Here is a 14,050-nt window from a genome sequence, read left to right as displayed (position 1 = left end):
AAGGGTATGGAGTTCGTCACAACACTCAATTTGTGCAGTGCAGAGTTGGAGTGACATACAGGATTCCGTTCTCATGTGGCCATTTCTACGTGGGCCAAGCAGGCAGGTGCCTCACTGAACGCCTGTTGGAACACGCTGATTCTCTGGGAAGCTCTTGATCGTCAAAGTTGGTTGCACATTACAAATCTTGCCTTTGCACTCAGTACTTTGACAAGACTTGCGCTGTATCGTCAAGCAGAGGAACTAGCACGGGAAGTAGTAGATGCTTATCGTATCTTCACATAAGGCGCCTTGTGTATGAGCAGCACTTCGGTGACCTTGTCTAAGCGTAAAATATGGCTGCTGGAACAAAGTGGGAGCCTGTAGGTGCTTAAGATTCAGGAATTGTTATTTTCATTTCTTTGTAGGTTAGTAAGTTTGTGATTAGGACGTAAGGATGTAAGGCAGTGATTAAAGATTATTTATAGGTTGTTTTCCGATTAAAACCGGCAGTTGTAAGTCAGCGCGTATGAGTGCATCTCATTTTCTGGTCCTCCGTTTTAGTTACGCTGTTTCTTTCCTTAAGCGTGAACGAGGCGGCATTTTGGCGGCAGAGGATTTTTCGCGCTCTCGCTGCCGAATGCCCAAGTGTGAACGAGACATAATACCAGTGACAGCATCACAGATATCACTCGCGAAGCCAATCGACTGTTTCCCGAGAAAAAAAAAGGCCTCCCGGAGCTGAAGTGACCAGCAGCTGAGAACGTCTATAAGCAAGTGGTACTAGCTTCATTACTTGTCGAACCTGAGCTCAAAGGCTTCGGGCTAAGCAAGTACTGGTGCTGGTGTGTAAGCACAGATGACACTAAGCGGAACACTGAGTGACAAAAATTTCGTTTTTCGTCGCCGCTGACCACCAGTAAGAGAAAAAGGAGTGAGCTACGGACTTCTATGTTTGTTTTCTACAGGCCGCAATGTGTAGCTACAGATTCGAACTTCTTATCCGCAAAACCGCTGGGCGTATGCTTTAATGGCTACCGTAGCCTGCTGCGAAACCATGTGGCAGAAGGTTCACTATACTTTATTGTAAGCAACAGTACGTTTCATGAAACTAAGAGCGGTAAATCCAAGAAATATGTGTGATTTGTATTTCAGTCATTTATTTTCTACTGCGGACCGTCTGCCATGGAGGCCTGGTCATAGGCGTGCTCGTTTTTAAATCGAAAGGTTGTGGTCTCGTAAACTGGTATTTTCAAGTGTGCTTATTTTTGTTTGCTTTCTTTTTACATCTTACCTTTTAGTCCCTTATATGCTTTATGGGTGTTTAACGTCCCAAAGTGACTCAGGCCGCTCCCGCTCCAAGCCACGTCTGCGCATGCGCAAAGGGTGCTTACAAGCGCCGCAGTTTCGACTTCTTTGTATCCGGCCTTGCAGGCTGCCGCTGCCACGCTGTGGCGGGGTAATAGCCAGAGTTTTATTATACATAAACTACAAATTATAAATACCGTAATTAAAAATAACCTTTTCACACAGGAAAAAAAACACATACAAAAATTTCTATAGCCGCTACAGCGTGTAGGAATGACTTCCCTATACTTCCCAACAATATAGACACCTCCGTATCCATTTCCAGTTGTGCGAAGCTCGCATGTATTGATTGCTAGTTCTTGGTGCTTCCAACGCAGATACCGCCCTATATCAACAAGGAATGCGGGAAATGACAAAGATGACATATTTGTTGGCAGCTGGGGTCCCTGAAGCAAGTTGAATGCGAACGAGGCCAATGGGCGTGGCTTGAGAGCCACCGCCAGTGCCTGCACTCTGCCGCGCTGAAATGCATTTTGGCAACAGCATGATTTAGGTGAGTTGTGATCTAGAAATGCATTTCGGTCCCTATTTGTGAGTGCCAGGAAAAGAAGAGTTCGAATTTTGTTTTATTTTATTCGTTCTTTGCTGCACAGATTAGCGTGCCTCTATACGCGTGCACGAATCTCATTCCATAATGGCGACGTCGCGCCGCTGCTACCGGCGCCTCCTCTTATTCCCAGATTATTCCTCTTTCTCCTGGACTCCGTAGCCGTGCTGCTCACTCGTTTTGTGCAAGAGATGAGTTGTCATACCCACCAACCACCTAATGTTCCGACTTCTGGCGCATATCAACGGGACGGCCGAGATCCAGGTGTTCTGATTAGTGTCTAACACAAGCCCAGGCGCTCACTCCCCCGCAGACGCCCAAGGCTGACCACGGTCGGTCCTTTTCCACCCTCTCCAATGGACCCTTTCCCTTAGGGCTGGCCTGAAGACGGACTACAGTGCCTAACTCTACGGTCAGCCTGGAGCCGAGGAGCTGCGGCTCAACCGCATGCGGAACATCATCACTGCTGATGTCTCCAGCGGAACGTCTCGGAACCAGCTGCTGGCCTTCAGTACCCTGATCTCTGCCGTGGTTCGAGCTTTTGAGGCTTTCCCACCTGACGGCAGCATCCGCAGTGTACGGCGTCGACCCAGAGGCCACTGGGAGCTGCCGAGCTGCCACGATGCAGCCGTACATGGAAATCGTCAGCCTCAATTGACGTGGCCATGCTGTCACGGGCCGCTTTACTGCTATGTCTTCACGCCATGGCCCGCCCCTGCATCTTTAAGCACCGAAAGTCATCCAGAGAGCTCACCTCCTACGGCCCATTCTCACTAACCTGACCTAGGCGGCCTTCAAAACCATAGAATCAGTGGCCCTCGAGAGTCTCACCTTGATATCACTTATTGGCCACCCCGAGAACCAGACAGGGCTCTGCAGGCATTCCTGTACCGCATACTATATTGCGTACGTGGGCTTCACCCGGGTGGAAGCGAAACATCACGGAGACATCGCCTCCTGGTCATCCTGCATGTCTAGTCAGCCTTCCAAAGCCTGCCACACATCCTCCCTGAAGCAGGCACTGTACGCACTGGGAGTGGCGGGAAACATGCGACACTTCATCACCGCCTTCTATTCTAACCGCTCCATGCAGGTGCAGGTAAGCGGCAATCTGAGCTCTCTCCGCCCCATTACTTCTGGAGTACCTCAGGGATCTGTCCTCAGTCCCTGCTTGTTCAACCTGGTCATGGCAGGCCTCTCTGCTTTGCTCAGCAGGATCATAACGACAAGGTTTCCTGCTCTGTATACACGAACGAAGTGGCCTTCTGGGTCTGTGGCCCGAGGAGGGATATAACTTCAGTGAGGCGGGCCTTTAAGCGTGCCCGTAATGCGGCCCAACACTTCCTAACAACCGAAGGCCTGTGCGTTTCGACTGCAACGTCCGAGGCGCTACTTGTCCATCCGAGCGGAGCACAAGCAGCGGCTCGCATCGCTACCCTGTAAATGGATGCCACCAGTCTGCCACGGGAACCCAGGGTGAAGTACCTAGGTCTCACCATCATCATCCATTTATCTGGATTCCTGATAAAAAGGCCCTGCTTGCCCACTTAGGCCGCGTTGGCCGAGCATCTCAACGCCTCCTTTCTGAAGGCAACGGCTGCACCACCACGTGGTACATCCTGCTGTACGACGAAGCGGCCACGTCAGCCAACTTCTACACCATGCTCCTCGTCAGGCTCCAGCCAACCCAATTAAATCGCCTCGAAACTGTCCGCAGGAGAAGGGTATGTCGTCTCTTCGGCACCGCACAGCGGTCGCAGATCCAAGCCACACAGGCGGAAGCTGGCGTTTATCTCTTGAACCTCCTGCTCCTTCAGGGTGGGCTGACTCATATGGCAGGCTTCTCATTGAGCGTCTGCGCAGCAACCCCAACAGAAGGATGAGGAAGCTGTTTCAGCCTAGATGAAGATCCCCTGCCCATCGCCAGGGCCCTCCCTCTCTCTCCAATGTCTCATCCCTGAAGGTTACACGGGGCTTTGAAGGGGTGCCGAAACGTCGCTCCCCTGCTGTTGCTGTCAGCCATACCAGCACCGACTCCTCGAAGGATTCAACCTCCCCTTCACTGTCGGTTGGGTGCCGCCAGCCGGGGCATAGGCGGCGGCGGAACTGGCGGCACTGCAGCTGGAGCTGACCCAGGTTTTCAGGCTGTCCTTCCTAGGCCATTCCGCAGCAGCAAATCTGGCGGGGCTCCGGTTGGAAGTCGGCTTCATAGGGACAACCTTCTTGGCCTCGTTCTTGTCCTTGGCGACTCCAGGTCATCCCTGCAGCTCCTCACCCAGCCCCACGTCCCCCAGACCTCGATTTCCGTCTTTCAGGCCCACCTCCATACTGTGGGGGATGCAGGCGACCAGGAGTCTTTGTATTGCCTGCGGGATGATTCCGGCATTCAAGGAAAGGATGAGGCCGACGCCCTAGCCAAGGCGGCTCACACCAACGCGTCGCCTGTGACTACCAAAGTGGCCCCACATTACTTCGCCCCGCCCCCCACTTCTCAGCATGTCGCCAGCAGTGCGAGAAGAGCGGCTAGTTGGTTTTCCATCTTGGATTCTAATGACCTGAAGGATAATCCGTTTGGAACTTATAGCAAGGGTTTTGCAGGGCATGAAAAATAGATGGGGACTAACCACCGCTTATGGTTTATGCACTGGCCGAAGGGAATCCTCACAAGGCCATCTGCCCTTCATTCCTGAGATGTATCCACTATAGGGTGTTCACTCAAGCAGGTGTGCTTGCCTTTCCCTCCGTTCTTTCTTTATCAAGATGAAAAAAAGCAGAAGCAAGTGCAGAGCAAAGAAAACAAGCCAGCGAATGCACAGAAAAGTTAATCAAAAGATATATATATATATATATATATATATATATATATATATATATATATATATATATATATATATATATATATATATATATATATATATATATATATATATATATATATATATATAGGAGCCAAGAGTCACCGAAACCAAGGTGCATAGGGGAACGTTAATTTTTTTTAATAATGTGTTCTGCTTATTAGTGGGATAATAATACTTAGATTAATAAATCGCTTAAAGAAAATTACTTATAAAGCAGCAGAAAAAAACCGAGGGTGGCGCTGGTGAACACTCTCAAGGCTCGCTTACACCCAGTAAACATAAATACCCACGAGAGCAGCAGATTGGACAGCCGTCGCCGTAGCTCAGTTGGTAAGAGCACCGGACGCGATATTCGGAGGTCGTGGGTTCGGATCCCACCGGCGGCATGGTTGTTTTTTCTGCTGCTTTATAAGTAATTTTCTTTAAGCGATTTATTAATCTAAGTATTATTATCCCTATAATAAGCAGAACACATTATTTAAAAAAAAAATTAACGTTCCCCTATGCACCTTGGTTTCGGTGACTGTTGGCTCCATTCATAAATTTGTCAAACGTGCCCCTCATTTCCTTTAACTTGTCTGCTAATAGCTTAAAGAGGGTCTCGGTTCTGGCAGTCTTGATGCCATAGGTAGCATAAGAGGGCTCTCGCACAGTTTCCGCCCTCGCCGTTAGATGACGTTCTACGTCACGCGCGCGGTATAACAGGACGTGCTACGTCCGCCGCTATGGTCGAGGGGGCGCTGGTGAACACTCTTAAGGCTCGCTTACACCCAGTAAACATAAATACCCACGAGAGCAGCAGATTGGACAGCGGTCGCCGTAGCTCAGTTGGTAAGAGCACCGGACGCGATATTCGGAGGTCGTGGGTTCGGATCCCACCGGCGGCATGGTTGTTTTTTCTGCTGCTTTAAAAGTAATTTTCTTTAAGCGATTTATGAATCTAAGTATTATTATCCCACTAATAAGAAGAACACATTATTAAAAAAAAATTAACGTTCCCCTATGCACCTTGGTTTCGGTGACTGTTTGCTCCATTCATAAATTTCTCAAACGGGCCCCTCATTTCCTTTAACTTGTCTGCTAATATATATATATATATGTATATATATATATATATATATATATATATATATATATATATATATATATATATATATATATATATATTAATGAAGAGAGCCAACAGTGGCCGAAACCAAGGTGCATAGGGGAACGTTAATTTTTTTTTTTAAATGTGTTATGCTTATCAGTGGGATAATTACTTAGATTAATAAATCGCTTAAAGAAAATTGCTTATAAGCAATTTTCTTTAAGCGATTTATTAATCTAAGTAATTATCCCACTGATAAGCATAACACATTTAAAAAAAAAAATTAACGTTCCCCTATGCACCTTGGTTTCGGCCACTGTTGGCTCTCTTCATTAATTTGTCAAATGGGCCCCTCATTTCCTTTAACTTGTCTGCTATATATATATATATATATATATATATATATATATATATATATATATATATATATATATATATATATATATATATATATATATATATATATATATATATATATATATATTGCCATTTGGTGTTCTCAGGTGGCGCTGAAGTGTCTTCGAAGACGTTGAAGTGTCTCTCGCTGGCTGGCTGGCTGCTTGCTGTATTCTGCTGGTTAGCGACCTGTCTCCCTGTTTTCCGTTACATATTTTGGTGTAGGCGCTGGGTAAAGATCCCTGTATATGTCTCATACTCCTCCGGATACCCTGGGCTCCAGTCCTTCGCTAGTGGACACCCCCGTGCACCGTGCTAGCCGGAGAAATCAAGGCCTACCTCCCGAACACGGGCTTTTGGAGTCTGCCAGAGCACCCACCCATCGACCTGTCATGCCAGCTGCTGCCTACTACACCTTGCAGAATCCGCGACTGCCCAAACCATTCCACGGCAGTCAGCTCGAAGACGTAGAGGACTGGCTTCTCGAGTTTGAACGCGTGGCCTCATTCAACCAGTGGGACGACGCCGCTAAACTTCGAAACGTCTTCTTTAGTCTCGAGGATGGTGCACGTACCTGGTACGAAAACCGAGAAGACGCCCTAACATCATGGCACGAGTTCCGCCGACGCCTGCTGGAGACCTACACCAGCACGGATCGTCGAGAACGGGCTGAACGGGCTTTGCAGTCTCGCATTCAGATGCCGAATGAGACTGTAAGCATGTACGTGGAGGATATGACTCGGCTCTTCCGGCGAGCTGACCCGGCCATGCCCGAAGATAAAAATGTGCGCCATCTCATGCGCGGCGTTAAAGAGCAACTTTTCGCTGGCCTCGTGCGCAGTCCACCTGGGACTGTTGCTGAGTTTCTCTCGGAGGCGGTCACGATGGAGAAGATGCTCTTGCGGCGGTCTACCACCTACGACCGGCCGGTACTCGCCGCTTCACTTACAGAGCCGCTTCCTGCCTTCGGGGCTAACCCTGGTCTTCTCCGCGACCTGATCCGCTCCGTTGTGCGCGAAGAGCTCCAGGCGCTTTTCGGTGCTCCCCTGCCGACGGCCGGCTCTCTCGCTAGCCCGGTCCTCGAAGAGGTTCAAGCCTTGAGACCTTCGTTCCCGTCCGTTGACCCGCCGCCTTTACCAACGGAGTGCCGTCGTCCAACGTACGCTGAGGCCTTGCAACGTCCTGCGCCCTCTTCGGCGCAGTTTCCTCCGTCCAATCAAGGCTCGCTGTTTTCCGCACACCCCGACACGTACTACATCGACAATCGACGATCACCCCAGCGGAAGACGGACCTGTGGCGTGCTCCGGATCGGCGGCGTCTCTGCTTTCACTGCGGGGAACCCGGTCATCTGTATCGCCAGTGCCCGTATCGACAGCTTGGGCTGCAGGGGTTCCCTATCGACATGCCCCGTCCACCAAGAGGTCAACGACCCCGGGAGATCGAGGACTACGTAGCCCAGCAGCGCATGGCGACAATTCCCCAGCGGCAGTCTCGGTCTCCATCACCACGCCGACCTTCGCCACAGCCCCAAAGCTCCTCCTGGATGGCGCAGAGACGGTCGCCAAGTCCCCGCCGGGAAAACTAAAGAGAGCGACCTCAGGGGGCGAGGCCGCTGGCAATCGATACGAACAAGACCCCCCGACAACGCGAACAGCGACCGACCGCGATTTAAAGGCAACGACTGCAGTACCTGAACTCGGAGATCGATTCTCGTTGGATATACCCGTGCTTCTCGATGGCTATAAGGTTAGTGCTTTGGTGGACACTGGCGCTGATTTCTCGATTTTAAGCGGAAAGCTAGCGGCGCTTCTTAAAAAAGTAATGACACCATGGTCCGGCACGCAGATTCGCACGGCTGGCGGACATGTCGTAACTCCGCTTGGCCTATGCACAGCAAGAGTCCAAATTCGCAGCTCCACATTTGTTGTCAGCTGCCTAGTTCTACCGAACTGCTCCCGTGACTGTATCCTTGACGTTGATTTTCTCCGAGAGTATGGAGCTATTATTGACCTCCGAAAGCGCACTGTCACATTTTCTACCGAGAAAGCTGATGTTTACTCCGAGGACTGTCCACGCCGCGCCGCCCTTAGAATATCCGCCGAGAGCGTTTGGATTCCGCCACGCGCCAGCGTTTTTGTGAGTGTTCACTGCGACGGTCTACGTGAAGGGACAGCGGTCGCAGAGGGCAACCTGTCCCTTTTGCTCACCCACGGCATCTGCTCAGCGCGAGGTCTCATCCATCTCCGCGACGGCTGCTCTGAGCTCCTGGTGACTAACTTCTCTAACGAGCCCCGGCACCTTTTTCGTGCTACTGCCATCGCATTCGCCGACCCCTTAGCGGAGGTTTCTGAATGTTTCGCGTTCGAAGCTGTTAGACCTGTGCGCCCATCCCTTGACATCAGCCCGGACCTTTCGGTGACTCAACAGCGAGAACTACGTGCCCTCCTACTTGAATACTCCTCCTGTTTCGCTTCTTCGTCGAAAGTCCGGCAAACGGCTCTTCTCAAGCACCGCATCATTACGCCCGACGATGCCCGCCCCATCCATCAGCAGCCGTACCGTATCTCACCGAAGGAGCGTGAGGCGATCCAAACGCAGGTGAAGGAGATGCTTTCAGATGGAATCATTCAACCTTCCAGCAGCCCCTGGTCTTCACCTGTCGTGCTGGTGAAGAAAAAGGATGGGACACTCCGCTTCTGCGTGGATTATCGGAAACTGAACAACATCACCAAAAAAGACGTCTACCCGCTGCCTCGTATCGACGACTCGCTCGACAGACTTCGTCGCGCCCAGTACTTCTCCTCCATTGATTTAAAGAGTGGGTACTGGCAGATAGAGGTCGACGAGCGGGACCGCGAAAAAACGGCGTTCTTGACACCCGACGGACTGTACGAATTTAAAGTGCTACCTTTTGGGCTATGTTCAGCGCCGGCAACTTTCCAGCGGATGATGGATACCGTTCTCGCTGGACTAAAATGGCAAACTTGTTTGGTTTATCTCGATGATGTCGTCGTATTTTCCGAAACCTTTGCCGAACACCTTGAACGCCTGAGGACAGTATTAGATGCCCTCCGATCGGCCGACTTAACGCTAAAGCCCGAGAAGTGCCACTTTGGGTACAAAGAGTTGAAGTTTCTCGGTCACCTCGTGAGTGCCGATGGCGTTAATCCCGACCCCGAGAAAACTGCTGCCGTCGCCAACTTTCCTGTTCCTGCAACAAAGAAAAGTGTGCAACGTTTTTTGGGTCTGTGCGCGTATTACCGCCGCTTCATCGCCGACTTTTCAAAGATTGCCGCACCCCTGTACCACCTCACGCGCAATGATACACAGTTCGTGTGGGCTGCCGAGCTGCAGGAGGCTTTTGCCGAGCTGCGCAGACGACTGCTAACATCCCCTGTTCTTGCGCACTTTGATGAAGAGGCTGAAACCGAAGTCCACACCGACGCGAGCAACGTCGGCCTCGGCGCCGTACTCGTCCAACACCAAGGTGGCGTGGAAAGGGTCATCGCGTATGCAAGCCGCACGCTTTCTCGCGCTGAAACAAACTATTCGACCACAGAAAAAGAATGCCTTGCGGTTATGTGGGCAACCATGAAATTTCGTCCGTACCTCTACGGCCGCCCGTTCAAAGTAGTTACCGACCACCATTCGTTGTGCTGGCTTGCAAATCTTCGCGACCCATCGGGGCGCCTAGCCCGATGGAGCCTCCGCCTCCAAGAATTCGATTACACCATTGTGCACAAATCTGGCCAGACGCACGAAGACGCTGACGCACTCTCTCGCGCGCCCGTCGGGTTAGCGGATGATAGCATAGAGGACGAGAGTGGTTTTATTGGAGTTGTCAGCGCCTTAGACCTAATGACCCGCCAGCGAGCTGACCCAGACCTGCGACCTATCATTGATTATCTGGAGGGCCGAGCTTCTGTCGTACCCCGACAATTTTCTAGAAACCTGCCGGCCTTCTGTCTCCGGAACGGCATTTTGTTTAAGAAAAACTCCAGCACTGTTGACCGAGCGCACCTCCTCGTCGTTCCGGCAGATCTCCGCGCCGATATCCTTCTTGCTTGTCACGATGAGCCGACCTCCGGCCACTTGGGCTTTGCCCGCACACTTGCACGCGTGCGCCAGGCGTATTATTGGCCCAAACTTTCTCACGCCGTCCAGCGTTACGTCAGAGGCTGCCGCGATTGCCAACGTCGTAAGGCGCCTCCTCTCAAGCCAGCGGGCTTGCTCCAACCTATTGAACCCCCTCGGACGCCTTTTGATCAAGTCGGCATCGATCTTCTGGGCCCATTCCCTGTGTCATCGGCCGGTCATAAATGGATCATAGTCGCGACCGACTATTTAACAAGGTATGCGGAAACTAAAGCGGTGCAGCGCGGTACGTCATCTGAGATCGCCCAGTTTTTTATGCAACAAATCGTGCTGCGTCATGGCGCACCGTCCCACGTAATCACTGATCGAGGTACGGCGTTTACGGCACAGCTCATGCGCGACGTGTTCGAGCTCAGTCACACGAACCATCGCAAAACTACTGCCTATCACCCACAGACGAACGGGCTCACAGAGAGACTCAACAGAACGATCGCCGACATGATCGCAATGTACATAGACTCGCAGCACAAAACCTGGGACGAGATTCTCCCGTACGTCACATACGCTTACAACACGGCCACCCAGGAGACGACCCGATTTACACCATTTCGTCTGGTCTACGGACGTGACGTTCAGACGATGCTGGATGCAATGCTTCCATGCAGCACTGATGACCACCCACTCACGCCAGACGCCGAGCAGTTCGCTCAGCGCGCCGAGGAAGCACGTCAACTTGCCCGTCTTCACATTCAGCGGCAGCAAGGCACGGATGCACGCCGCTACAACCTCCGTCATCGGCACGTCGAATACCATCCGGGAGACCAAGTTTGGGTGTGGACCCCGGTACGCCGCCCAGGCTTGTCTGAAAAACTGATGTGCCGTTACTTTGGACCGTACCGAGTTTTGCGCCGCGTCACCGAAGTGACCTACGAAGTTCTTCCTGACGGGACTGTGCAGCCTCAGCGTCGTCCACCCCGCTCTGAGGTTGTGCACGTTATCCGCATGAAACCCTACTTCACGCGGTAATGGATAGTACGCTCAGTGTTCTGCTAGTTTTCGCGTGGGACACCTTCGCCCACCTCCCTTGTACATTTTTGTGTGCTTGTGCTGTTTTTTTTCTCTTTCTACTGCCCATACTGCAACCCCGCTTTTGTTTTTCTTTTTTTTTTGGAGGGGGAGTAATGCCACCTGGTGTTCTCAGGTGGCGCTGAAGTGTCTTCGAAGACGTTGAAGTGTCTCTCGCTGGCTGGCTGGCTGCTTGCTGTATTCTGCTGGTTAGCGACCTGTCTCCCTGTTTTCCGTTACAATATATATATATATATATATATATATATATATATATATATATATATATATATATATATATATATATATATATATATATATATATATATATATATATATATATATATATATATATATATATAGAGAGAGAGAGAGAGAGAGAGAGAGAGAGAGAGAAAGGCGGTTTATTGGCACGATGAAAGCGCCGGCGACGAAGACCACAGCACAAGGAATCTAAAGAGCCAGCAAGGCGAGAGACCGGGACACAAGCGGCAGCGTTCCAGCCCGAGCATCCGACGGGCGGGACAAGTGCTTCGTCGTCGTTGGCGTCAGTGCTAGACCATCTTATTCATTACAAATAATACGGCGGAAAAAGGGAGCCATCCTGGCGACTCAAGGCGAGGAGACGACGAGGGGGCTGTAGAAGGGCTTCAAGCGGCTGACGTCAACGACGCCGCGGCCACGGCGTCAATGGCCCGAAGAAGGTGCCACCGGTTCGATGATGTAGTTTACAGGCGACGTACGCTCCAAGATGCGGTAATGGTCGATGTGCTTGGCGAAAAAAGGACGTAGCCGGAACAGAGAGCCAGACCAGTGAGCTAGTGGAGAAGTGAACAGCGGGCGTGTATTTATCGGACTTATTTTTGCGGAGGCCGTCACGTTGCGTGGTGAAGGAGCGAGCCAACTGGCGGCACTGCTCAGCATGGCAGGTAATGTCAGAAAGGGAACTATGTTCCGAGCTGTGGGAGGTGTAGGGAAGGATTGTATCCAACATAGAAGAAGGTTCGCGCCCCAATAAAGAATAAGGAAAAGCCAGTGATTGCTTGAGATGCGAGGAGTGCCGTGACGCAGGACAAAGGGATGAAGAAGGAAGAAGGCTACATCGCGAGCAGTAGCCGTAGGTAGGGCTGCGTTCTCAGCGTACCAAGTGAGGTGGTCCACGGCGACTATGATCCATCGATGCCTAGCGGTCCTGAAGGAAAGTCGCCCTTAAAGGTCGATGCCCACACGATTGAAAGGCTGAGACGGGCACTGTAATGGCTGTAACGGGGTAGTCGAAGGACGAGGTGTCAACATCCACTGATGACAGGCGGTGCAGGAGAGAACGTAGCGACGAACGAAGTTGTACATGCCCCGCCAAGAGTACCACTGGCGTAGTCGCTCGTAGGTTTTCAGCGAGCCAGCGCGAGCGCTCTGAGGGCGGGGATGGTGGTGTACACAAATCTCAGATCGGAGATGTCGAAGAATCACGAGGAGAGACTTTCGGCAATCTGGACGATCGTTGCGGCGGTAGACAAGATCGTGGGGAGGGCAAAATGTGGGCTTGGCGACGAAGGGCCCGAGGGAAGGAGGCTGTAGAGTGTGCACGAAGTGCGTCGAGCAAGGATGAAATCCATGGATCTTGGCGTTGTTGAAGGGGCATGTCCATCGTAGTGCGCGCTACGAGCAGGGAATCAGATATTGGCGAAGAGGGCGTAGGAGAGGGCTGTGGCAAGCGTCACAAGGTGTCGGCGTCGGAGTGTTTGCGGCTCGACCGGTAAAATACGGTAATATAGAATTCCTGAATACGGAGGGCAGAGAGGCCAAGGCGCCCTGAGAGAATTGAGAGTGAGGCCAACCAGAACAAGGCGTGGTGATCAAAAACGACGGTGTACGGGCGGCAATATCAGTATGAGCGGAATTTCGTGAGACGCCACACTACAGCGAGACAGTCCTTTTCTCTCAGGCAGTAGTTTGACTTAGTTGTGGTGAGGGCACCGTAAGCAACGACGTATTCACCGAATTCAGGCTCTCGCTGGGCAAGGACAGCACCGAGGCCGATTCTGCTTGCGTCGGTTTCCACATCATAGGGGCACTGTTGTCGTAGTTTCGAAGGATAGGTGGTGAAGTTAGAAAACGACGGAGCGCAGCAAAAGCTTCATCGCAGGCCGAGTCCCACGTAGACAGGTCGGCGGGACCATTCACGAGTTTCGTAAGGGGCGCGAATAAAGGCGAAATTGGGACATATCACCGAAAATAGGAGCAGAGAACAACAAATTGGCGCACCTGTTTTGTCGAAGCCGGTTTAGGGAAGTCAGCCATAGCACGGAGTTTGCCAGAATGTGGCAGGACGCCGTCTTTGGAGACGAGGTGGCCGAGTATTGTCAGCTGTTGGGCGCCAAAGTGATATTTTTTTTAGATTAAGTTCAAGACCAGCACTGGTGAGGCAGGTCAGTATCTTGCGCAAGAGCTTGAGATGCACCGGCAAATCGAGAGAAAACACGACATCATCAAAATAAGTGAGACAAACGTTCCACTTGAGGGCGCCCAAGATATTGTCAATCATTCGCTCAAACGTTGCGGGAGCGTTAGAGGGGCCGAATGGCATCACGGTGAACTCATAGACTCCATCGGGGGTGCAGAACGCCGTTTTAGGATGGTCGGACTCAGCC

This window comes from Amblyomma americanum, chromosome 5 (assembly GCF_052857255.1).
Source record: "Amblyomma americanum isolate KBUSLIRL-KWMA chromosome 5, ASM5285725v1, whole genome shotgun sequence".
Lineage (NCBI taxonomy): Eukaryota > Metazoa > Arthropoda > Arachnida > Ixodida > Ixodidae > Amblyomma > Amblyomma americanum.
This window is presented reverse-complemented; position numbering follows the sequence as displayed.